Source organism: Antechinus flavipes, chromosome 3, assembly GCF_016432865.1.
Source record: "Antechinus flavipes isolate AdamAnt ecotype Samford, QLD, Australia chromosome 3, AdamAnt_v2, whole genome shotgun sequence".
NCBI classification, from domain to species: domain Eukaryota; kingdom Metazoa; phylum Chordata; class Mammalia; order Dasyuromorphia; family Dasyuridae; genus Antechinus; species Antechinus flavipes.
This window is the reverse complement of record NC_067400.1, coordinates 600929158-600952731: the sequence shown is the minus strand read 5'-3', so window position 1 is coordinate 600952731 and position 23574 is coordinate 600929158. Positions and strand designations below refer to the sequence as shown.

The following is a 23574-nucleotide window of genomic DNA, read 5'->3' as shown; positions in this document are numbered from 1 at the left end:
TAAATGATTCAATGTAACAGGATGTTGCTACACTACAAGAAATAAAGGATATAATGAATATACAAAGGCATGGGAAGACTTATGCGAACTGATGGAAAGGGAAGTAAAGCAGAACCAAGAGAACAATGTACCCACTGATTGCAATAACATAAACACAAAGAACAACAACAATGTTTAATGCTGCAAAGTTAGGTCACTCAGAGCTGACCCCAAAGAAAAAATATAGGAAAGCATCTTCTGCTCTTTAGGTACAAAATGGGGAAGGGAGGTAGCTGAGGGAAGCTATAGAGACTATAGTCCATAGGGCTCTAAGTAGAGAAGATCACTGAATCTCACATCAGACCTTAAAGTGTCGATGGGTTTGGAGGAAGCTTTCATTATTTTTAATTCAGTGGGTCATGGATTTAGAGTGCGAAGGGACCCTTGGGCCAATTAGTCTGATTCCTCAATTTTCAGATCTAAAAACTCTCCCTCAGGGAAGCTAGACAACTTGGTCAGGAAGCTCAGAGGTAGGAGTAAGTCTTACGACCTAACATGAGGCTTCATCGTGGCTTCTCTGTCAGAAGAGATTCTGGATGAGGGAGGAATATTAAGGATAGCAAAGATTTCTTCCATTTTTAAGGTTTTCAAAGCACTCATTTGATCTCCTCCAACAAAACAGCCCTGAAAGAGAAGTGCTATTGTGATCATCCCCATTTCACAGATAAGGAAGCTAGGTGACTTGTCCAGGGTCACACAATTAGTGGGACAGGCTTCAAACTAGTGTTCTTCTGATTCCCAGTCCAATGCTTTCTTTTCTTTCTTCCCCTTCCCTTCCCTCTGTCCACATAAGGTATATCCTACCCTACCTGCCTGTGCTCTGCTCTACAGTATGTAAATTCTTGCCAGCTGGATGTCTTTTTTAAGGACCATGCCTTAAATTCAAATCACTCTGGCTCTCATTGGCCAACAGTAGTCCCGGGCCAACCCCCACTTAGTCGTTATTTTGGCTCTGATTGGCTCAGAATGAACATAAATAGCAGCTGTTTCTGTTCTGGCCAGAAACCCTGAGAGTCTTCTCCTCCAGATTGATGTTGTTATTTACTAAATAAAAAAGGCCATTCTTTGCCTCATTTCTTTCTTACTTTGCCTTAATCACTGAATGGGTGTTGCCTCCGTCAAACTGAGACCTGTTAAAGACTTTAGATTAAGAAGGCCGAGGTCTCCCCCTGCATCCAGGGCCATCTCCAGACATCCTGATCTCTGCCTGGCCACTGGACCAGATGGCTCTGGAGGGGAAAGTGAGGCCGGTGCCCTTGCCCAGCCCTTCGTCCCTCCCTCAATTCACTGGCATGTCATTCACCTCCCTGATTTCAAGGTCCTCTTCAAGATGGACGGGAAGACGACAACAAACATCACTCCAGCTTCAGTGCTACTTAACCACCCGTGTAAATTATATGACAGCAGAAGATATCCACTAAGATATATTTTTAAAAAACACAAAACAAAAATTTATTAAGTACTTGATTGCTGAGCATGTAAAGAGATACAAAAGTTAAAACCTGGTCTGGTGAATTCTAGGGATTTTCTCTGTTATCGTTTTTTCCCTTTTTCCCCACACCAGAACTGTACGCTAATACTTCTTGTCATGGAGTCAACCGAGGGATTCTCCAAGGCAGACTCAGAGCTCTGGAGGATCAGGAATCTGAGTCCAAGTGGTGCTCAGTGTGTCCGGCACATCTGGGGGACAGCCTAGGTGCTTTGGAGGGACTCACCACCACGGAGAGTCTTGAATTGTTTGTAGCCTTACAAAATTAGATTTTATATTTTTATTTTGCTCAAAATAAATACCATTTTTAAATTTTGCAAAAAAGCATAATTAACGGGACAGCTGGGTAGTGAAGTTTATAGAGCACTGGCCCTGAAGTCAAAGCATAATTAGGACCTGAGTTCAAATCTGGTCTCAATCACTTAATACTTCCTAGCTGTGTGACTCTGGGCAAGTCACTTAACCCCAGTTGCCTCAGGGGAAAAAAACAACACAATTAGGTCTAGAAAAGGACTTCTCAAAGTGGAATATAGAGGGTCTCTAGTAGAATCAGGCTTAGTGGTCAAGGCCTGCATGGTAGAGGGTAGAGATTAAGAGAACGCTAGATCCACAAGAGGACCAGAAAAGTAGTTAAACACGAGAGGCAGACACAGAACGTGGGCCAAGTGTTTCAGCATACTCAGTCCAAACTCTGTGCAAGCCTGTTCTGGCACACTGGATCATTATCATCAGCCGTGGGGGACAGGAAGCATCTTTCAAATAGAGAGCACATTTAGGAGGCAGGTAGTTAGTAATCAAAGGGGTATCTTGGCCCAACAAGTTGGGAACCCCTGAGACAGATGGGAATACCTTCCCACTTCTTTTCCCCCAAGCTCCTCTACTTTCCTTTTGTCTTCATCCTCCTGACAGCTTCACATTTTTGTTATGATCTATTTATATGGACCTAGTTTTCCTCAACTGACTGTCACTGTGTAAGTGAGATGAAGTTATATAATGTCATGTTTTAGTGTATGGAAAGATGGAGTTTTCCTCATCCTAAAAGGGTTTTTACTGGAAAGGCATGATGGTAACTGGAAAGTCCACCAGGCCAAGGGTCACAGGACCTGGATTCAAATCCTTGCTATGCTACTTACTCTATGTGACCTCAGTGGCTAATAAGCAATGTGATACTTACTTTGTGCCAGTCACAGTGCTAAGTGCTTTACAATTCTGCTCTCATTTGATCTTCACAACAATCCTAGAAGGTGCTATAATTATCCCCATTTTACAGTTGAGGAAACTGAGGTAGACAAAGAGAAAGCGCGTTACCCAGAGTCACACTCTAATGAGTATTTCAATCCAGATTGAACTCGGGTCTTCCTGACTCCTAGCCCAGTGTTCTAGCCACTGAGCTGCCCAGCTGCCTGCACTAGAGAATGAGAAAGCAGGACTCAGTGACTCCTTCAGCTCTAAATCTATGACCTTGTGATATCTGTGAGAAGTCTAAGCGATATCACTGAGGCAGCCAAACATAACAAATCCCTGAGGAGTCTAGCTGCATGAGAACTGAAATATTCTAGGCTCAACTGCCTTTGAGATGCAGCCTGGCTTAGAGTTGCAGTAGGGGAGAGGGAAGAAGGAGAGACAGACACATGGAGAAAGAACGAGGGGAAGATGCCATTTTTGGAGACCTGCTTCTGTTGACCCTGGAAGGACTCCCGAGCCTAGAACTTTGGTGTGAGGCAGCTGTCCCGTGTAGCCCTGGTCTCCTGAATGGGTTTGGCCAAAGCCTGGATGAGCTCCTCAGTATTCTCATTTTCACTGTTACTCTTGCTGAATGGCCGTGGATCATAGATTCCAAGTTGGAAGGGACCTTCCGGGTCATTTAGTCCAAATGTCCACGTTGCCTTGAGGAAACTAATGCTTCAGGGAAGTTAAATGACTGCCCAAGACCTCACAGGTAGAAAATGACAGAGACAAATTCTGAACCTTCAAAGTGCCTCCAGATCCACTTGGTGAACCCAGTTTGCATCCTCATCCTTGGAACCAACCCTGCCACTGATGAAACAGAAGACTCCAATCTGTCCTTCTCAGAGTTGTCAAGATAGTCTTCCTAAAGTCTTGTATTACTCCCCTGCTCAAAAATCTTCAATGGTTCCCTATTGCCTCCAAACCCGGCATTTAGGACTTTCTACAATGTGACTCGATTTTACCTTTCTGCCCTTAAATCCCAATATTCCCCCTCATGCTACCTGTATTCCACTCTTATTGATTAGTTCTCAATATTCCCCTTCAGTGCATTTTCAGAGGGTGTCCCTTGAGCCTGGATTGCTTACATCCATGACTTAGAATCCCTCTCTGGCTTTAAGGGTCAACTAGGGCACTATCTCAGCCCCTGTACCCTCCAATTGTGACTGTTCTGCCCTTCCTCCAATTACTCACATCCTGAGAAAACAGGAGTTGGAGAAGGGGTAAATCTGAAAGGATATCCACATGGAAAAGAGGAGAGACATGTCTTGCGTGGCCCCAAGGGGCAGCCTAAGAATAAGGGAGCAAGGAACATGTGGGCAAATCAAGGCTCAATGTAAGGAACATTTTCCTAATAATTAGCACTCTCCAGAAATGGAATGAGCTGGCTCTGGAGAGAGTGGGCAGATTTCCTTCAGTCCATTACAAAAGTCACATGATCATATGTCACTGTGTTGTAGAGGGCGGTCTTCTACCACTAACACGATGGCTTAATTATATGACCACGAAGGTTCTCTCCAGTTCTAAGATTTTATGTTGTACCCCACCGCCAGTAGAATATAACTTCCTTGAGAGCAGGACTGTTTCATTTTTGTCATTCAATGCTCAGCACACAGCAGGATATTTCACAGAGAGTAGACCTTTTGATTATATTTATTAAGCTGAACTGGAAAAAAAAAAAACAACCTTTTCTAGGTAGGATTTCCTTAGATTTGCTTCTCCAGCAATAAAAGAAGGCACTGCTCTGCACAAACAATTCTGTATTCAGCCCTGACCCAGATGCTTTACTTATTGATGAAGAGAAGGAAAGGATATGCAAAACGCCTTCTTGAAGAACAGGCTGAGCTGTACTTTCAAGCACATTCTGAAGAGTGGAGTCCAGACATGTTCCTGGGCCCCTTCCTAATAAGAGAGATTTCTGAGCTGATGCTTTATTGGACAGCCTGCCTGAGCTTATTTTGTCAAGAAATTGGTTTTCTTGTGGCTCGGCTAATTTGCCTCCATTCGTCCCAGTTTCAGAAGGAAGGAAGGGAAGGAGAGAGGGAGGGAAGGAGGAAAATGAAAGAAAGGAATAGAAAGAGAAGGAGAGAAGGAAGGAAAGAGAGGAAAAGAGAAAAGTATAAGGGGATAGTGGGCAAGGGGAGGCCAGTGCCCTAAGCAATAAGGCTCTCAGCTTGGGGGAGTGCCAAAATCGTGAGTCTCCCCCATTTGCAGACCTGAGATTAGAAACACAGATCCTTAGCATCTGGCCCCGGCACATTTCATTTCAGTGGCATTCTGATTAGTGACATTTCCATGGCCACAGAGCTGAAATTTTAATTGGGGACGGCCTCTCCACTGATTAATCTCAGCAGGAACAAGCAATTTCATTTTAACAACAGCAAATAACAACGGAGGCAGGATAATAGCCTGGAAATAAGTTGTTGATCACAATCAGCCTTCTACTTTTTATACCTTTGACTGAAACTCATTTAAAACTTGACTGTTGAGTGTTGGGGGAAAAGGTTTTCTTCTCTTTGGTCTACAGGCCCAGATTCATCCTGAAATGAGAAGCCCCCTTTCAGGACATGTTTGAATGCATCAGCAGCAGATCGATGCCCAATTACACTATCAGTATCACACTATTTTATATCTAGCCTTCAGTCTCCCAGTTGCTCAGTTCTTGGTACTCACCAAGACCCCACGTATCATTTGACATTTCTGTGTCATCCATTCGTTCAACTGGTCAGAACTGAAGTCTGTACTGAATGCCCACCATGTGTAAGGATTTGCCTTTATGGGGCATGAATATGAAATATTCCTTGTCATCAAGGAGGTTATAATCTAACAGTATAATAAATAAGGCATCTGACAAATAATTCAACTCAACCGATAAGTCTTAACTGTCTCCTCTGTTCACTTACCTTAAAATGTCGGCCCAACGGAGTGGGGAAAGGAGCAGGAATCAGCGGGGCAAAAAGGCTGGAAGAGCCGAGTGACGGTCTTGGGCGTGGTTCTGTGTGACCGTAGATGGGCAAGTCACCAGAGGCTCCGAGGGTGTTTCCTCAGGTCTCACATTGGGAGAATGGCGGCACGGAGCCCCCGATGGAAGGATCAGATGAGCGTACACATGCGTCGTATTCTGTATTCAGCCCTGACCCAGATGCTCACTTCTTACTGGAGAGCAATGTGCAGACTTTAAGGTGCTGGATAAATACTGGTTGCCATTGTGTTAGTGAATAGAATAATGCTAGAGGAAACAGCCCTTGAGTGAGCCTCGAAGAAAGGCAAGGATTCCAAAAGACGGGCTACGGAAGGCTTGTGCCTAGATCATCTCAGAGAGTAATTGTGGCCTTTCTGGGAAGGTGTCCAAGTAGAGCGTGTACACTCAGTGATAATCATGTTTTATTATATACTAATTAACTAAAATTAGTTGAGCAAATAGGACATATGTGGGAATCATTTACCAACAAGGATATTTGATGTTAAAATGCTCTATTCCTTGTCTAAATATATTGAGCTCCCAATATTTAGAAAGTGACCCTGTAGGGGTACCAATTAGTAAACATTTATTAAGCACCTACTGTGTACTAAAGAATGGTATAGTATAGAGCTGATCTCTATTCAGGAAGACCTGGTATTGGGTCCCACCTTCGGCTTCTGAGAGTCTAGGCAATTTCACAAAATACTGAATTAGAGAGAAGGTTCTCGTCTGTAGTAAAGGAAGTTTCTCCATCTATATTGGCTAATTTATCTCCATTCATCCTAGTTTCAAAAGAAGAAAGGAAGGAAGGAAGGAGGGAGGAAGGAAGGGAGGAAGTATTTACATTCTATATATACACATACAGATAAAGGAGGAATGGGCTGGGGAGAGGAGAGAGGCAGATGGACAGAGAAAGGAATTAGACCTGTGATTTCATGGGTTTAGCGAACTCCCTAGTGAGTCTTCTGACTGCAAGAGGGGAGCCCTTTTTCCATTTTACCATTGTTGCTGTTCGGGAGTTCTCAGTCATGTCTGACTCTTCATGAGCCCTTCTGGGGTTTTCTTGACTGAGATACTGGAGGGGTTTGCCATTTCCTTCTCCAGCTCATTTTACATATGGGGAAACTGAGGCAAACAGGGTGAGGTGACTTATCCAGAGTGAGCAAGGACAGCTAGTAAATGTCTGAAGCTGGATTTAAACTCAGGAAGATGAGTCTTCCTGGCTCCAGGCTTGGTGTTCTATCCCTAGCTCCATTATGTGGGTGTTTTTATATGCACACATATCTACTTTATGTAATCATCCATACTTTTAGGTACAAATTCATTTACATGAAAGTATTCAGAAAGTAAATATGTGTATATTCGTGTGCACATGCACGCACATGTGTGTAAGTGTATATTTATGCATACATGCATTACATGCACATTTGCATTGTGCACATTGCCTCATATGCATGTGTGCACATGCACATGTATGTGTATTTTGCACTGTGCACATGTGTCTCACATGCATAGCATGCACGCACATGTGTACACTTGTATTGTGCATAAGTGTGTCACTTGTGTGTGCACTCACATGACACACATGCACATGTGTGTGCGTTTGTTTGTGCACATGTGTTGCCTGCATGTGTGTGCATAATATGCACACGTGTGTGTATGAGTTTACACTGTGCCTCATGTGCATGTGTGCCTGCACATAACATGCAAAGCACGTGTGTATTTGTATTGTGTGTGTCACCTGCATGTATGTGCACACTGTAACATGCATGCACGTGTGTGGGCGTGGACTGTGCCAGCAGATATTTACACACCAGCCTCTCTGCGCTGAGGAAGCCAAAAGCTGGAGCTGAGCTTGGGGGCGCCCAGAAAGAGGGACGGACAGAACACATGTGAGCCCGAGGTTCACTCACCAGGGCAGAGGCTTGGCAATGGGCAGGGGGCCCTGCATGAGGAGGGGGGAAAGGGCTGCAGGGTGTGGGGGTACATGGTGTGGTCAGAGAGGTAGCTGCGGCCTTGGGTGCCAAAAAACGAGCCCAGTAATGAGCGGTAACAAGCAACGCCCCAGTGAACATGGAGCATCCCAAGCATTCACAGGCTGTTTGGGGGCAGGGCGGCATGATAAGACATTTGGTCAATTTACTGAGTGTAAGTTGCTGTGCTGGTTGCCATGGAAACACCAAAATGATCGCCAGGACTTTCCATTCCCCAGGGAGCAGCAGGGAGGTGAAGGAGACCAGGGCCTGCTGGGGGCGGGGGGCAGAGGGAGGTCCAACCCAAAGAATGTCTGAGAATGGAGGGAGTTTTCTGACTGGGGGGCCTGGTGCTCGGCCCTAAGGCAGAGGGAAGCAGCCCGGCTCCCAAGGAGCTCGCACACAGGGAAGGGCCTGCTGGGGGCTGCAGGAGGCGAGAAGCAGCCTGCTGGGACCAAATAGTCCTGGAGAGAGGTCAGAGCCGGCCGGCGAGGGGCCGCCGATGCCCCTGGAGACGGTCGTTCGCTCCTTGAGCAAACAGGGCATCCCTGGAGCTTTCTGAGACCAGGCCTTTGGCTCAGGTGGCCAGGTTTCAGCTCTGGGAAGGGTGTGTGGGAGGGAAAAGGGGAAAGGAGAGGGACCAGAAGCAGGGCCAGGGAGGAACGAGAGAAGCGGCTGGTACGAGGACAGGGTGCCAGGCATGGAGTCAGAGACTCATTTTCATGAGTTCAGATCCAACCTCAGACTTTTTTTTTATTTTGCAAAAAAAAAAAAAAAATCATGAATTAATCAGCATAGGTTCATTTTTTTATGTTAAACATGTGCAATTCTTCTATACATATTTCCACAATTATCGTGCTGCATAAGAAAAATCAGATCAAAACAAAATGCAAGAAAACTACAACAGAAAGAGTGGAAATGCTATGTTGTGATCCACCCTCCATCCCCACAGTCCTCTCTCTGGATGCTTTCTCCATCACAAGATCATTGGAACTGGCCTGGATCATCTCACTGTTGAAAAGAGCCACATCCGTCAGAATTGATCATTGTATAATTTTGTTGTTGCTATGTACAATAATCTCCTGGTTCTGCCCATTTCACTCAGCATCAGTTCATGTAAGTCTTTCCAGTCCTCTCTGTATTCATCCTGTTGGTCATTTCTTACAGAACAATAATATTCCATAATATTCATATACCACAATTTATTCAACCATTCCCCAATGAGCATCCACTCAGTTTCCATTTTCTTGCCACTATAAAGAGGGCTGCCACAAACATTTTTGCACTTTTCCTTCCTTTAAGATCTCTTTGGGATGTAAGCCCAGTAGAAACAAAGGGTTTCTGGGATCAAAGGGTATGTAATTTGATAGCCCTTTGAGCACAGTTCCAAATTGTTCTCTCACAATTCCACCAACAATGTATCAGTGTCCCTGTTTTCCCACATCCCCTTCAACATTCTGCATTATCTTTCCCTGTCATTCTAGCCAGTCTGACAGGTGTGTAGTGGTGTCTCAGAGTTGTCTTAATTTATATTTCTCTGATTAATAATGGCTTGGAGCATCTTTTCAAATGTCTAGAAATAGTTTCAATTTCTTTATCTGAGAACTGTCTGTTCATATCCTTTGACCATTTATCAGTTGAAGAATGGCTTGAATTCTTAGAAATTTGAGTCAATTCTCTCTATATTTTGGAAATGAGGCCTTTATCAGAACCTCTAACTGTAAAAATGTTTTCCCAATTTATTGCTTCCCATCTAGTCTTGTCTGCATTAGTTTTGTTTGTACAAAACCTTTTTAACTTAATATAATCAAAATTATCTGTTTTGTGGTCAATAATGATCTGTAGTTCTTCTTGGGTCACAAATTCTTCCTCCACAGATCTGAGAGATAAACTATCCTGGGTTCTTCTAATTTATTTATAATATCAGTCTTTATGATTAAATCATGATCCCATTTCAATCTTATCTTGGTGGATGGTGTTAAGTGTGGGTCAATGCCTAGTTTCTGCCATACTAATTTCCAGTTATCCCAGCAGTTTTTGTCAAACAGTGACTTTTGTCCCAAAAGCTGGGGTCTTCGGGTTTGTCAAACAGTAGATTACTATAGTCATTGACTATTTTGTCATGTGTCCCTACCTATTCCACTGATCAAACTACTCTGTTTCTTAGCCAATACCAAATGGTTTTGTTGACTGCTGCTTTATCACATAGTTCTAGTTCAGGTACAGCTAGGCCACCTGCATTTGTTTTTTTTTTCACCAATTCCCTTGAAATTCTTGTTCTTTTGTTCTTCCAGATGAATTTTGTTGCTATTTTTCTAGGTCAGTAAAATAGTTTCTTGGGAGTCTGATTGGTATAGCACTAAATAAATAGAATAGTTTAGTCAGTATTGTCATCTTTATTATACTCGCTCAGCCTATCCAAGAGCACTTGCTATTTTTTCAATTGGTTAGATCTACTTTATTTGTGTGGAAAGTGTTTTATAGTTTTGCTCATATAGTTCCTGACCCTCCCTTGGCAGATAGATTCCTAAATATTTTATGCTATCGACAGTTATTTTGAATGGAATTTCTCTTTGTATCTTTTGCTGTTGGATTTTGTTAGTGATGTAAAAGAATGCTGATGATTTATGTGGCTTTATTTTGTATCCTGCAACTTTGCTAAAGTTGCGGATTACTTCTAATAGTTTTTAGTTGATTCTCTAGAGTTTTCTAAGTATACCATCATATCATCTGCAAAGAGTGATAATTTGATTTCTTCGTTACCTACTCTAATTCCTTTAATCTCTTTTTTTTCTTATTGACGAAGCTAGCATTTCTAATACAATATTGAATGGTAATGGTGTTTCTATTGGGAATGGTTCCAGTTTATCCCCATTACATATGATGCTTGCTGATGGTTTTAAATAGATGCTACTGACTATTTTAAGGAAAAGTCCATTTATTCCTATACTCTCTAGTGTTTTTAATAGGAATGGGTGTTGGATTTTATCAAATCTGTTTTCTGCATCTATTGAAATAATCAGGGTTTTTTAAATTTGGTTATTGATAATAATGCTAGTAGTTTTTCTAATATTGAACCAGCCCTGCATTCCTGGTATAAATCCTACTTGGTCACAGTTGACCTCAGACACTTAGCCTAGGGAGTCACTGTTTGCCTCAGTTTCTTTATCTGTAAAATGAGCTGGACACAGAATTGGCCAACCACTCCAGTATCTCTGCCTAGAAAACTCCAGATGGGGTCACAAAGAGTCAGACACAACCAAAAACTATTGAACAATAGGAACAACCACACAAGGGAATCACTTCAGGTACAGAAGTAGGATAGTGACCATGGGAAGGGACAGATGGGAAAGACTTTAGAGAGGGCAAAAGTGAATAAATGGAATAGAACAAAGTATAGGGAAACTGCACAAGACAGAAGCAAAGATCGAGAAAGGCCGGGGGAGGGAGGGGAGCACTTCTTGGCTGGAGCTCATCTGGTAGGGAGCCGGGATCCTTGATCTATGGAGAGGATCCTCATAAGCAGAGGGAGCACCATGGAGGCAGGACAGCTAGGGTCATGGGATCTTTGATTTTAAGCTGGAAAGGAACTTGGACACTATCCAGTCCAGCCCCCTCATGCGGGGAAACCAGGACCCAGAGCACTTCTGTGACTTGCTCACAGTCACCAAGGGAGTGGCAAAAACAAGCAGGGGTCATTTATTTGGGGATGGTGACTGGTCCAGCATGGCAGGAGGAGGAGGTTCATCAGAAGGACTGTCACAAACAAATCAGGGAGGCCATAGAATGCCAGGATGAGGTAGCTGGGGCAAAGGGGAGCCACTGAAGGTCTTTGAGGGGGAGAGGGCTGTGATAAGAATCATGCTTGAGGGCATTTCATCTGGTCTCTGAATGGTTCTGAAAAGAGATCAGTAAGAACGAGACTGTTTATCCATATGCAAGATGACAGAAGCCTGAAACAGACAGGTTCTGACAGATGAACACGACCGGACCTTCTCTCTACCAGCAGCCTCCCAGCTGTTAGCTGTTTGCACATAACCTACGTCAGCAGACTCAGTGAACGGCTCTCCTTGAGAGATCACGTGGGCTCCAATGATTAATTAGGACGGAATTTATCCCACTGGCCGCTTGTTGATGCAATGGATAAAGGGCTGGACTGGGCGACAGGAAGACCTGAATTCAAATGCTGCCACAGACACTCAGTAACTGTGTGATCCCCAGTGAAATGCCAGCTGCCTCAGTGTCCTCATCTGAAAAATGGGCGCTTATTAGCACCTACCTCCCAAGCTTGTTGTTGTGAGGATAAAGTAAGATGATATTTGAAAAGCATTTTACAAACCTTTAAGTGATATAGAAATTCTACTTAATATTATTCCCCTTAGAGGTGCAATCTATAGAAAATTAGCCAGAACTCAGGAAGATCTAAATTCAAATCCAGCCTCAGATATGTACTAGCTGTGTGACCCTAAGCAAGTTATTTATATTTGCCTGTTTCCTCAGCTGAGATAATATCAGCCCTCACCTCCTCAGACTGTTGTGAAAATCAAATGATTTTCAAAGAAGGTGAACATAGTAGGTGCTTAATAAATGCTTGTTCTGTCTCCTCTCTCCCTTCCTCAAACTGCTTCCCTTTGTCCCAGAAGTGATGGCCACACTGACTCGGCCCTTTTGCTGCTGTTGCCACTCCGACTTCCCAGTCTAGAACCTGCTTCTCTCACCTCGACCAAGTGTCTCAGACTTTCGAGCTGAAGGGACCGTAGAAGTCACCTAACCCGGCCCCTCATTTTGCAAGGTCCAGAGCATGGAGATGCCTCTTCCCCTAAATGAGTGATTCTCCCCCCTTATCTTACTTTATTAGTTGCATCCCAAGCACTCAGCATTGTGCTTTGCACACAGTAAGTGCTTAATAGATGCTTCATTCATTCTTTCGGGAGCACGCAGTCACTTCTTCAGTAACATTGCCAGAATTCTAACCCAGGTCCCCTGATACCGCTTCTGGACGTTACCCTACTGGGCCCCTCAGGGAAGACTCACGGTAGGGAGGGTGGGACAAGTTTTAAGCCTGGGAATAAAGAAGCAGACCAGGGAGACAAGGATGATGGCGGCAGAGCCCAGCCCTGTGAGGTACAGGAGCCCAAGAACTGAGCCTAGCTGCCCACCCCCAGGTCACGTACATCCCCACACTCGGGAGCATCCCTGATCCCCCCCAGCACACAGCCCCACGCTCAGGCCCGTCCAGCCCGAGGCCTCTGTCATCCTGAGATTTGAAGGCAGAGCTTCTTTACCTGGGGGTCCGTGGGTTTTGTTTGTATCTGAATCCATTTCAGTGTCCTTTGCATTCCTTGGTATGCAAGCGTGTTCAGAGTGAGCTCCGAGGCTTCCCCAGGCCCCCCACAGTCCCCTGTTGCTGAGGTGCCCTCCCTAGGGGAGCCCTCCCCTCCCTTCCCTCCTTCCCCGCCCTCCCCTCCACATTGCTGCCCCCCTGGAAGGCCCCGGCGGGCAGCCTCAGACCGCTGCCAGTCCCTTTAGCTTCCAGGAGAGGATCCTGCAGAGGAGCCGGGCGGCCTGAGGATTCGGCCCTGGGGGAGGCTCCTGCCACACCAGGAGGAGAGCACCCCCCCACAGGGCCGGGCCTGGGAGAACGGCTCCCCGTGGCCGCCGGGGCCTCTGGGATGCGGCTGAGGGAGCTGCAGCGATGCAAATGATTAACCACTGGGAGCGATGGAGCATTAAGTCCTGCTGAGGCTGGAACGGCTGCCAAGAAATCCGCCATCAGCCAACAGGCTGCTCCCCTCCTCCGGCCCCCTGCCACTCTCCCAGGGTCCTCCGCTCTTCAGTTGCAGAAGCATCTGGTGGGCCCTGAGACCCACCCTCCCCGTGGCAGCCTTAAGCCCCGCAGACAGGAGGCGCTGAATCAGGGCTGAGTGATGGGCTGATGGAGACCCACATCCGTTCCCTGCTCAAGAAGCGTCCATGGCTCCCTGTGGCCTCTGGGGTAGAGCAGGGCACCTAGAGCTCTTGGGACAGACTTGGACCCTCCCGTTGTCTCAGCCTTTCCTCCCCTTTGGCCCTCAGCGTCCACCCCCTGCCCCCTCTCCCTGGCTGTTCCGGGGTCTCTCCCTCCTCACATCTGCCTCCCGAGATCCCTGGCTTCCTCCGCCTGGCTCCAGAGGCAGGAGGCCGGAGCACTGGGCCTGGGCCCGAGGGAGGCCCGAGGTAGACACTTGCCAGGTTGTGTGAGCCCGGAGCAGTCACTGAACTTGGGATTCCCTCAGAAGCGCCTCCCAGAGCCTGAGGGGAGGGTCAGGTGAGGTGAGAACCACCCAGCCCTGGCACAGTGCCTTCCGTTACTGAACAAGAACATTTGAAAGCTTTTGGCACAGCCCAGGCATATAATAGGAGCCAAATAAATGCTCCTCAGGACCACTCTCCACCCTGAGACCTCGACATCCCCCTTTTGACTTTTCACATTTTTTGTATTCCCTGAATACTGTCCCATGTTCCGCCAGGACGACATCAGGTCCTTGACGGCCCGAGGGACTCTCGTTTGTGTTGCCATCTGCAGCTGCAGCACTCAGCACAGGTTTTCATTTGTGTCCAGCTCTTCTGACCCCATTTGGGGTTTTTGGCAGATACTGGAGCGGTTTGCCATTTCCTTCTCTGGCTTGTTTTACAGATGAGGAAACTGAGGCAGGCGGAGTGAAGTGACCTGACCCTGGCCAGCTGGTCAGGACACAGCTGGGAAGTGTCTGAGGGCATATCTGAACTCACCAAGAGAAGTCTTCCTGACCCTAAGCCACCAGTGGGCAGCTGGGCGCAAGAGCCAGAGCACTGGGCTTAAGAGTCCAGCCATTAATAATCTATGACCCAGAGCAAGTCTTCCAACCTTATAACCTCAGCCTCAGTTTCCTGATCTGTTAAAAGACAGGTAACACCTGGTGACCTTTTCCCTTTCAGCGCTAAGTGCAGGCCCCTAAGTCCTTACTGAATGGAACATTCCTGTGAATGTGCAGTGTGCAGTCAGCCAGCTGACACTCAATTCCCGGGACAGTCGGCCCCTCCCCATCAGCCTCGGCTCCCTCAAACCCTGCCCAGACCTCCCCAGGATCCGGTTCTCTGCTGCTGTCTCCTCATTGGGCCTGCCTTCCCCGAGGAAGCTCAGGGAAGAGCCACAGGAAGAGACTGGGGTGCTCCCTCAGGGAACATTAGTGCGACAGCTTCCTCCAAGTTCTATACCCCTTATATTTCGGGGTGTGTTTTTCAGTCAGTTCTCAATGAGGGAGTCCTTCAGACTTATGGTTTTAGCCAACTAAAGGATTTATTTTTAATTGGGATTGCAGTCGTAGCCCAGTTTGGCTCAAAGCATCAGTTTTTGGAATAATGATGGGACAGAGACGGGGAGAATCGGGCAATAAGCATTTATGTAGCACCTACTGTGTGCCAGGATCCCACCCTTGCCAGAGACTTCTTGTGCCATGTGCTTCTCAGTGATTAGAACCAGGAAAAATTCACCAGAAATCAATCAGCAAGTGTTTCTCAGGCACCTGCCATGTTCCGGCACGGTGCTGAGCTCCGGGACCCAGAAACAAAGGTGAAAAGGTCCCTAAGCACAAGAAGCTTCTATCAGGGGAGCCACATGTGCCCGTCAAACACAGAGCATACCTCTACAGTAAATGTGGGTGGGGGAGGGACTCTGAGTCACAAAAGGGGGGAGGGAGAAGGTTCCTGGCATGGACCCCGAGCTCTGGAGTCAGGGAGATGCACAGACTTACACCCAACCTCAGACACTCTCCGGGGAGCTTGGGCAGATCTTTTCATCTCCGTCTGCCTCGGTTTCCTCATCTGCAAAAGGACATGAATAATAGTGCAGAAACAAAAAACCAACCAGCCCCTGCTCTCAAGGAGTTTGTATTCTATCCCAAGGGAAATATTTTGTAAGATTCCAACATGGCAAATGCAAATGAGAGGTGTTATGTTGTTACGGTGCAGTTCTACCTTCCATCTACCTGAAATTCCTTAGAAGGCCCTTTGTAAGCACTTTGACTTTGCTTTTCCACGCCTGTGTTTCCCACCCAGCAGGTCCCATGGCAACTTAGAATGAGTTGTCAGTGTATCTCTGGGAAGAAAAGATAGGGATCGACACTCTCCAGTGGTCAGTGCTCTCCAATGGTCAGTGTCCCCTCATGGTCAGTGCTCTCCAATGGTCAGTGCCGTAATGGTTATTGTCCTCTAATAGTGAGTGCCCATAATGGTCAGTGCCGCCCAATGGTCAGTGCTTTCCAATGGTCAGTATCCCCTCATGGTCAGTGCTCTCCAATGGTCAGTGCCGTAATGGTTATTGTCCTCTAATAGTCAATGCCCATAATGGTCAGTGCCACCCCAGTGGTCATTGCCGCCCCAGTGGTCAGTGCTTTCCAATGGTCAGTGTTCCCTCATGGTCAGTGCTCTCCAATGGTCAGTGCCGTAATGGTTATTATGCTCTAATGATCAGTGCCGCCCCAGTGGTCAGTGCCTCGCAATGGTCAGTGTCCACTAATGGTCAGTACTTTCCAATGGTCAGTGCCATAATGGTTATTGTCCTGTAATAGTGAGTGCCCACAATGGTCAGTGCCACCCCAGTGGTCATTGCTGCCCCAGAGGTCAGTGCCTCTCAATGGTCAGGGCTCTTCCATCTGCCTGCAATTCCTTAGAAGGCCCTTTGTAAGCACTTTGACTTTGCTTTTCTCCGCCTGTGTTTCCCACCCAGCAGCATGTAAGCTCTTCCAGGGCTATGATTTTTGGTGTCTCCGGCATCCGGTACCATGTCTGACGTACAGCGGATGCTTTGAGAGCGCCTGTGGAATGGCATGGGATGGAGCTGAAGCCCACCCAGGTTTAGAGCAGTTTCGGCTTCAAGTTGAAAAGACAGTAAATGAGAGAAACAGAGAGAGAGAGAAACAGAGAGAGAGAGAGAGAGAGAGAGAGAGAGAGAGAGAGAGAGAGAGAGACAAAGACAGAGAGAAACAGAGAAACAGAGAGAAAGAGAGAGAGAGAGAGAGAGAGAGAGAGAGAGAGAGAGAGAGAGAGAGAGAGAGAAACGAGAGAGCCAGAGCCTCCTTTTGATTAGAATTGTTTTGCAATTTCCTGAATGACTCTGGTAGAATCAGAAGCTGGTTTGGGGGAAGTTTAGTAGGATTACATAGTTTGTTCTGTTGGATTAAGGGGATTTAATACTGAAGGCGCCGTCCATGGACTTAACATTGATTATTTCCTCCAGACTTGTGGGAGTAGTTCCTGTTTTTAAGATTTAGACAAACATGCGTGCAGGCATATGCATTCCCCTCCCTCCTCTCCCCTGTTCTCTCCATCCCTTTCTTTCAATGGCTGTCTCTCTCTCCACCTCCCCCACTTCTATCTTTCCTCCTCCATCTGTCTCTGTCCTTGTCTCTCTCTCTGTGTGTGTCTCTCTGTCTCTCTCTTTCTCTCTGTCTTCTCTGTCTCTGTCTCTTTGTCTCTGTGTTTTTGTCTCTCTCTTTCTCTGTCTCTCTGTCTCTTTGTCTCAGTGTGTGCCTCTGTCTCGCTTTCTCTGTCTCTATTTGTCTCTTTGTGTGTGTGTATGTGTCTCTCTCTGTCTCTGTTTCTCTCTCTTTCTCTCTCTCTCTCTGTCTTTCTCTCTCTCTCTCTGTCTTTCTCTCTCTCTCTTTCTCTCTCTCTGTCTCTGTTTCTCAGTTCTCTCTCTCTCTCTCTCTCTCTCTCTCTCTCTCTGTATATGTGTGTGTCTCTCTCTGTGTCTCTTTCTCTCTGTCTCTGTTTCTCTGTCTCTCTCTCCTTCCCTCCCTCCCTCCCTTTTTCTTTATGTCTCTCTCCTTTTTTCTCTTTTTTCTCTCCTTCTTTTTATTTCTTTCTCCCTTTTTGTTTCTATTTCTCTCTGTCTCTGTGTGTGTGTCTCTCTCTTTCACACACACACACACACACACACACACACACACACACACACACACACACCACTTAAAACTATTATACCTCTGGTCCTTCCCCCTGAACCTCTGAACCATCCATTTAAAAAAACGTCAATGTTGAGCACCACTTAATCCATCCGGAAGACAATGCGCTATTGGATGGGCAGTTTTTGCCATCTGAATTAAAGATAAGAATATTCTGTCAGAATCCCCAAAGGGCCATATGTCAGTGCCTTCCCTTTCCCCCTCCCCCTCCCCAGCTTTTCTTCTGGATACCAACCCATGGCACAGATTTTCAGCTGAGGTCTAAGCTGCTCGTCCATAGACCCCAGAGAGCTCCCATCGTTGGGAGAAAAGGGTGTTTTTAATGAATGATTTGTTGTGTCTGTGACCCCCTCCATGTGGCCACTCCCTCCGCCTGTAGCCGCAGACGGCAGCCCCCCGTGCCTTCCTCTCTGTGACTTGTCTTGTGTCTGTTGTCTCGTGCATGGAAGATTTTCCGTGCTGAGAGTCTTGCTCTTGCTCTAAAGATGCTGCCTGGATTTCAGGGGTGCACATGGGCTGTCCTCCGGTTTTCTTAACCTCGATTCTTCCTCTAGGAGCAGCATCTTTTTTCTTCCAATTGTCATTGGTTAGTGTGATGTAGCTTATTCACACCCCAGCTCATACATTGGGCTGGATTTTTTTTTTTTACAGAATCAATGACTTCACTGGTGAATTAATTATCAATCGGGAAACTCCTCATCCCAATCCAGTTTGGCAGTAACTGCTCCACAATTTACAGTCCAGATCACATAACTTGCCCAATGTCACATAGCCAGCGTGTGTCAGGGTGGGATTTGAATCCAGGTCTTTCTGACTCTGGGCTCGATTACCTTTGGAAAATCACACTGGGCCCTTGCTGTCAAAAGGCCCGACTTTTCAACAACATCCTTCCAAAAATCTGAGCTTCCTTCCTCAGTCTTGCCAGGGTTCCAGAGGCAGTTGGGCCCTTCATGACCTTGAGTCAAAGGCCCGACTTTTCAACAATAACATCCTTCCAGTAATCTGAGCTCCCTTCCTCAGTCTGACCAGGGTCCCGATGGAGCAGTTGTGTGTTCTGCTGATGTCTGGCTCCTGGCCATGACCCACAAAATGCTACAACCTCGGATAGAGCTCAGTTCAATTATTCTGGTCAGTAGAGAGCCCTCATTTATGCCTCGAGGGGCTCACCAATTTTCAAGGATTCAGAGGCTACAAAATACATGCGAAAGTGACAGACCAAAATTTGATGGGAGATGTTTTAGGGAGTGAGCCAGGGCATCTTTGTATTGGTGAAGTGCAGGAGCCAATTAAGAGAGATTTCTGGTCAACAGGGATAAGCCGGCTCTTAATACGTAGCATTAGATTATTTTCCAGGCTGAAGATGGATTTCCAAAGAATAATGAAATTGGGCTGAGGAGAAGGGAGGAGGAGGAGGGAACAGTCCTCATGCTTCAACTGTGATGGTTTTTACTAAAATTGATTTTTTTTCTTCCCCCCAAAATGGAGGGGCTAAATCTTTAGAGATGGCATGTGACCTCTCTTATGACCTAAGAAGTTTCCCCACAGTTTTGGCTCACAATCTCTAATTCTGCTACTGCTGATAAGAATAATGGCAGCAACAATATACATATTCTGAATGTAGGGCTTCAATATTTATAAAACACTTTCCTTCCCCCCAGATGCTCCTCCTCAGGTGCTACCTGGAAATCACACACTTCAGGAACGAGGGGGCTGCTCCTTCCCAAACCCAAATTGTCAGGCTGGCGGGACTCAAAGGAGAAATAGCTGAAATCAAATAAATAACCCAAAAAATGTATTCTGAATATGGAGAGACCTTCCGAGAAGTCCCCTGGAGCCTCCTTCTACCCTGAATGTGAATGTCAGTTCCCTGTCCTGACGGGGTCCCGCGTAGCCTGGGCCTGTTCCCAAAGAGGAGTGGTCATCGGTGAGTCAGAGCGTCCCATGAGACCTCCGTCCTCGCCTTCTGGGTAGCATGGTATGGAGGAGTAATCTTACCGGCTGTTAGTCAGACCCAGGTTTCTAAGGTCGCTTCTTCTCATCTCCCTCCCAAGCCTGTAGCAGAAGGTCCCCCAAGGTGAGCCAGCTAGGTACTAGTTCTTTTCTCAGCCTAAGACTGAGTGGGCGACTGGTGATGGATTTAGTCACTGCCTTTCCTAAAGCTCCATTGTGGATTTCCCACAGCCACAAGGCCTTAACTAACCACAGCACGACACTCTCCTCCAAGTATGGAGGGTTTTTTTCAGGTTTCGAGTTCAATAACATTAATAATAATAATAATAACTAACAACAGCTGGCATCTGTAGAGGGCTTTAAGGTCCACACAGAGCTTTACAAACATCCCATTTGCTCCTCATGACAACCCCAAGAGAGAGCTATATCACCACCTCATTTTACACATGAGGAAACCGAGGTAAACAGAGGTGAGGAGACTTGCCTGGAGTCACACAGCTAATAAGAGTCGGAAACCTGATTTGAACTCGGGATCTCCTGACTCTGGAGCCATCACTGTACATACGGTGCCCCCTAACTTCCTCATCATCAGTATCATGAGCTACACCGTCAGTAGCATTTACGCAGCTCCTTAAAGTTTGCAAAAGCACTTTACAAATGTCGTCTCCTCACAGCAACCTGGAAGGGAGGTGCTATAATGAGACCCATTTCTCAGATGAGGAAACTGAGGCACAGAGCATTTAAATGACTTGTCTGGGGTCCCACTGTAAATGCCTAAAGCAGATTCAAATTCATGGTCAAGCTTCCTGACTCCAGATGCTCTGAAGAGGCGGTTGTCCCACTGGTCGCTGCACCTGGATTATTGTGTTCAGTTCTGGACTGAACCTTTTAGCAAAGAAGCACATGACAGACTGGAAAGCCTCTAGAGAGAGGGTCCGAGTGTGTGTCATTTGAGAATGGAGCAGGAATCTGTAGGAGAGGGGAAGATTAAGGAGACGGCTGCCCCCTAAGATATAAAGGGCCGTACCTTGGAAAAGGGGCTAGCTTTGTCCTGCTGGGTTCCGAGGAATAGGACCGGGAGCGTGGGAGTTAACACGGAAGAGGCTTGATTTGGGGGGACCTCCTCATCACAATTCTGGTGGTCCCACAAGGAACGGGCTGCCTCTGGGTATGACGGGGCCCCCACCACACCGGAGGGCAGCAGACCAAGCTACTTGTCAGGCAGGAGGAGCGAAGCTTGTTCGGGCAGAGGTTGGATAAAGGGGCTCCTAGTCCTCAGCCACGGGATCCTGTCCTTGCAGTTCCGAGACGCAGAGTGTGGGCCAAGGTGCCATGGAGGGTTCTTGGGGTTGGGGGAAGAGCCCCTCCCCAGAGGGCCCCAGGCAGGGCTGGCCCTCTGTGATCGGTGCCAGCTGGATAAAGGAGTCCACTGGCTTCTGGCAAGAGCATTGATTCCAAAAGCACCGGGGGGTGGGGGGGATGGGGGTAGTGCCACCCACCGAATTCTGGAAGACAGAAACAACAACTCAGCTTCGAGGAGCTCACGATCTAGTGGAGGGGTAACCCCAAGTGTCCGTACAGGGAGTCTTGTGGGGGAGGGGTGGCCAGGGAGAGGGGCTGGGTGGGAGGGGGGCAGAGATCAGGGAAAGATTCCCCGTGTGAGAGGGGCCGCCTGAGAATCTAAGAGGGGTGAGTGAGAGACAAGGCCTTGTAGTCCCGGGGACGACCCGCTGTGGCCAGACCCCGTGTACGTGAAAGAACGTCAGTGAGTGATTAGCCCGAGAAAGTGGACCCCGTCCAGGGCATGGAGGGCTTTAAATGTCTAACAGAGGAGTCGCTGTTTGCTCCTGGGATCAGCACAGGCGAGATTATGGCGTGAGGAGGGGGACGGCGAGCACCGGGAGACCCTGGGGCCCGAGAACGTTGGACATGAAGCTGGGAAGGTCTGGATTCAGATCCTACTCTGGCAGCCCCAGGGGTGAGTCACCCCCCTTCTGCAGGCCTGTTTCCTCTCTGTAAGTTGATCTAGGTGTGGTTCGGTGACTTCTGAGCTCACTTTTTGCTGTAGTTCTCATGATCCATCTGCACACTTGAGCAGTTATCTAGAGGAGGGGCTGGAGAAGGGGAGAACCCGAGGCCGGGAGATGTATCAGGAGCCGAGGCAAACCCTGGCTGTTGAACAGCTCCGGGACCACGTAGCAGAAGTCAGAGCTAACCTGGCCTCAGAGGCCCGTCCGTCTGACCCTGCCTAAAGCAGAGCCCCCTCCACAAAGCCCCCAACAAATGGCCTTCCGGCTTGAAGACATAGAGGTGGAGAAACTTGTTCCCTTTGATAAGAGGTGGTTCCTTCCCACCCTTGTGGAGTTCACGTCATACTTAGAATGGGGGTTAACACCCTTTTTTATATCTTGGACTCCTTGAGAAGTCTGGGGAAGCCTATGGCCCCTTCTCAGAATAATGTTTCTAAATGCATAAAATAAAACATGTAGAATAACAAAAGGAATGAATTCTATCAAAACGTAATTATAATTATAAATATAACCATATTTTTATGTAATTTATGTATATAATTATAAAGGAAAGTTTTAAAGCAAGATTCATGGACCCCACTTTAAGAACTCCTGAGTTGGAAGGATCAGACACAGACATAAATAACCTTAATATACAATATTGCATAATAGGTGCCTTCGAGAGGGTCAGAACAAAGCACTGTGTGAGCGCTAAGCGGGTGAGATCACTGTAGGCTTCCTGGAGAAGATGGCATTTGATTTAGGACAGAAACCATGGAACGCTTCCGAACGCGTCCCAGAACCTTGTGTGGTACGAGAGTTCAGGCGGGTCGCTGCTTTTTCCTGACTTAGCTTCTCTCTGTGTTCATATTAAGTGGGTAAGAAGGCCCTGACCTGCACATGAAAACTCGGTGCTTGAAGCTCGTTAGGAAGCCAGCTTTTGAGCTCTTTTTTGGATCCTTCACACATGCTTGATGATCATCTGGAAGCCGTAGCATTGCAGGGCCCCTGACCACAAAGTAAGCTCCAGGGCCCACAGTCTACCCTCCTGTAAATATACGGTGGGCACGTAAGGAGCCTAGGGAACCATGGATACTATTGCTCGACTATCCCTGTGTGGCCAAAGGGGGTTTGTTTTTCCTGCACAGTGGGTGACAGTGTGGGAGATGATTCCAAAGCCAGGGAGAAGTAGAATGAAGACTTCCGGGCGACCAAAGACATCTCCTTCCTCCATCCCTGTTCTCCTCTGCCCTGCCCCCCCAAAGCATGGCTTTGGCTCTGGAGTCAGTGTATCAGAGATCTTAGGTTTCCAGTGTGGAATCTTCCTCCACCAGGACAGAGTACACCTCATCTCTAAATTAGAGTTGGCTAAGGTTTTTTTTATTTTTGTTTTTTTTGCTGAGGCAATCGAGGTTAAGTGACTTGCCCAGGGTCACACAGCCAGGGATTGTTAAGTGTCTGAGGCCACATTTGAACTCTGGCTTCAGGGCTGGTGCTCTCTCCACTGCACCACTAGCTGCCCCAAGTTGGCTAAGACTGAAAGAGAATTTATTCAACTCTTCTATAGTCGCTTAGCAAGCAAACATCCGAGGTAGAATTTGAACTCAAGTCTTCCTGAATGCAAAACTAACATCCGGTGCCTCAGTGCCTCAGTGCCTCTGACCCAGCTTGAATATTGCATGGATTCTTTTGCTATGGCCAACAGCATCTCCTTCTGGGAGACCAGCACAAGAGCTCCATCAAGCCCTTTGCTTTGTTCCCCCCAAAAAAAATCCCATTTGAATAAGGTCCTGGGAGAGAGTCTATGCCTGTCTTGTTTGCTCCCCCAATGCTCCCCCTTTTGGCTCCTGGTCTGGGCCCCCGGCTGAGCCCTCCGTCCCAGCCTTGTCCCGGGGCTCGCCCCAGCACTGGGCTTCTCCCCGGGAGCAGCAAAGGGCTTGCA

General features: G+C 47.1%; 1 protein-coding gene across 4 annotated transcripts in view; it reads left to right on the top strand.

The window, feature by feature from the left end:
• KCNAB2 (potassium voltage-gated channel subfamily A regulatory beta subunit 2) overlaps positions 1-23574 on the top strand; it is a 184599-nt gene that overhangs the window by 110233 nt on the left and 50792 nt on the right. The window lies entirely within an intron of this gene.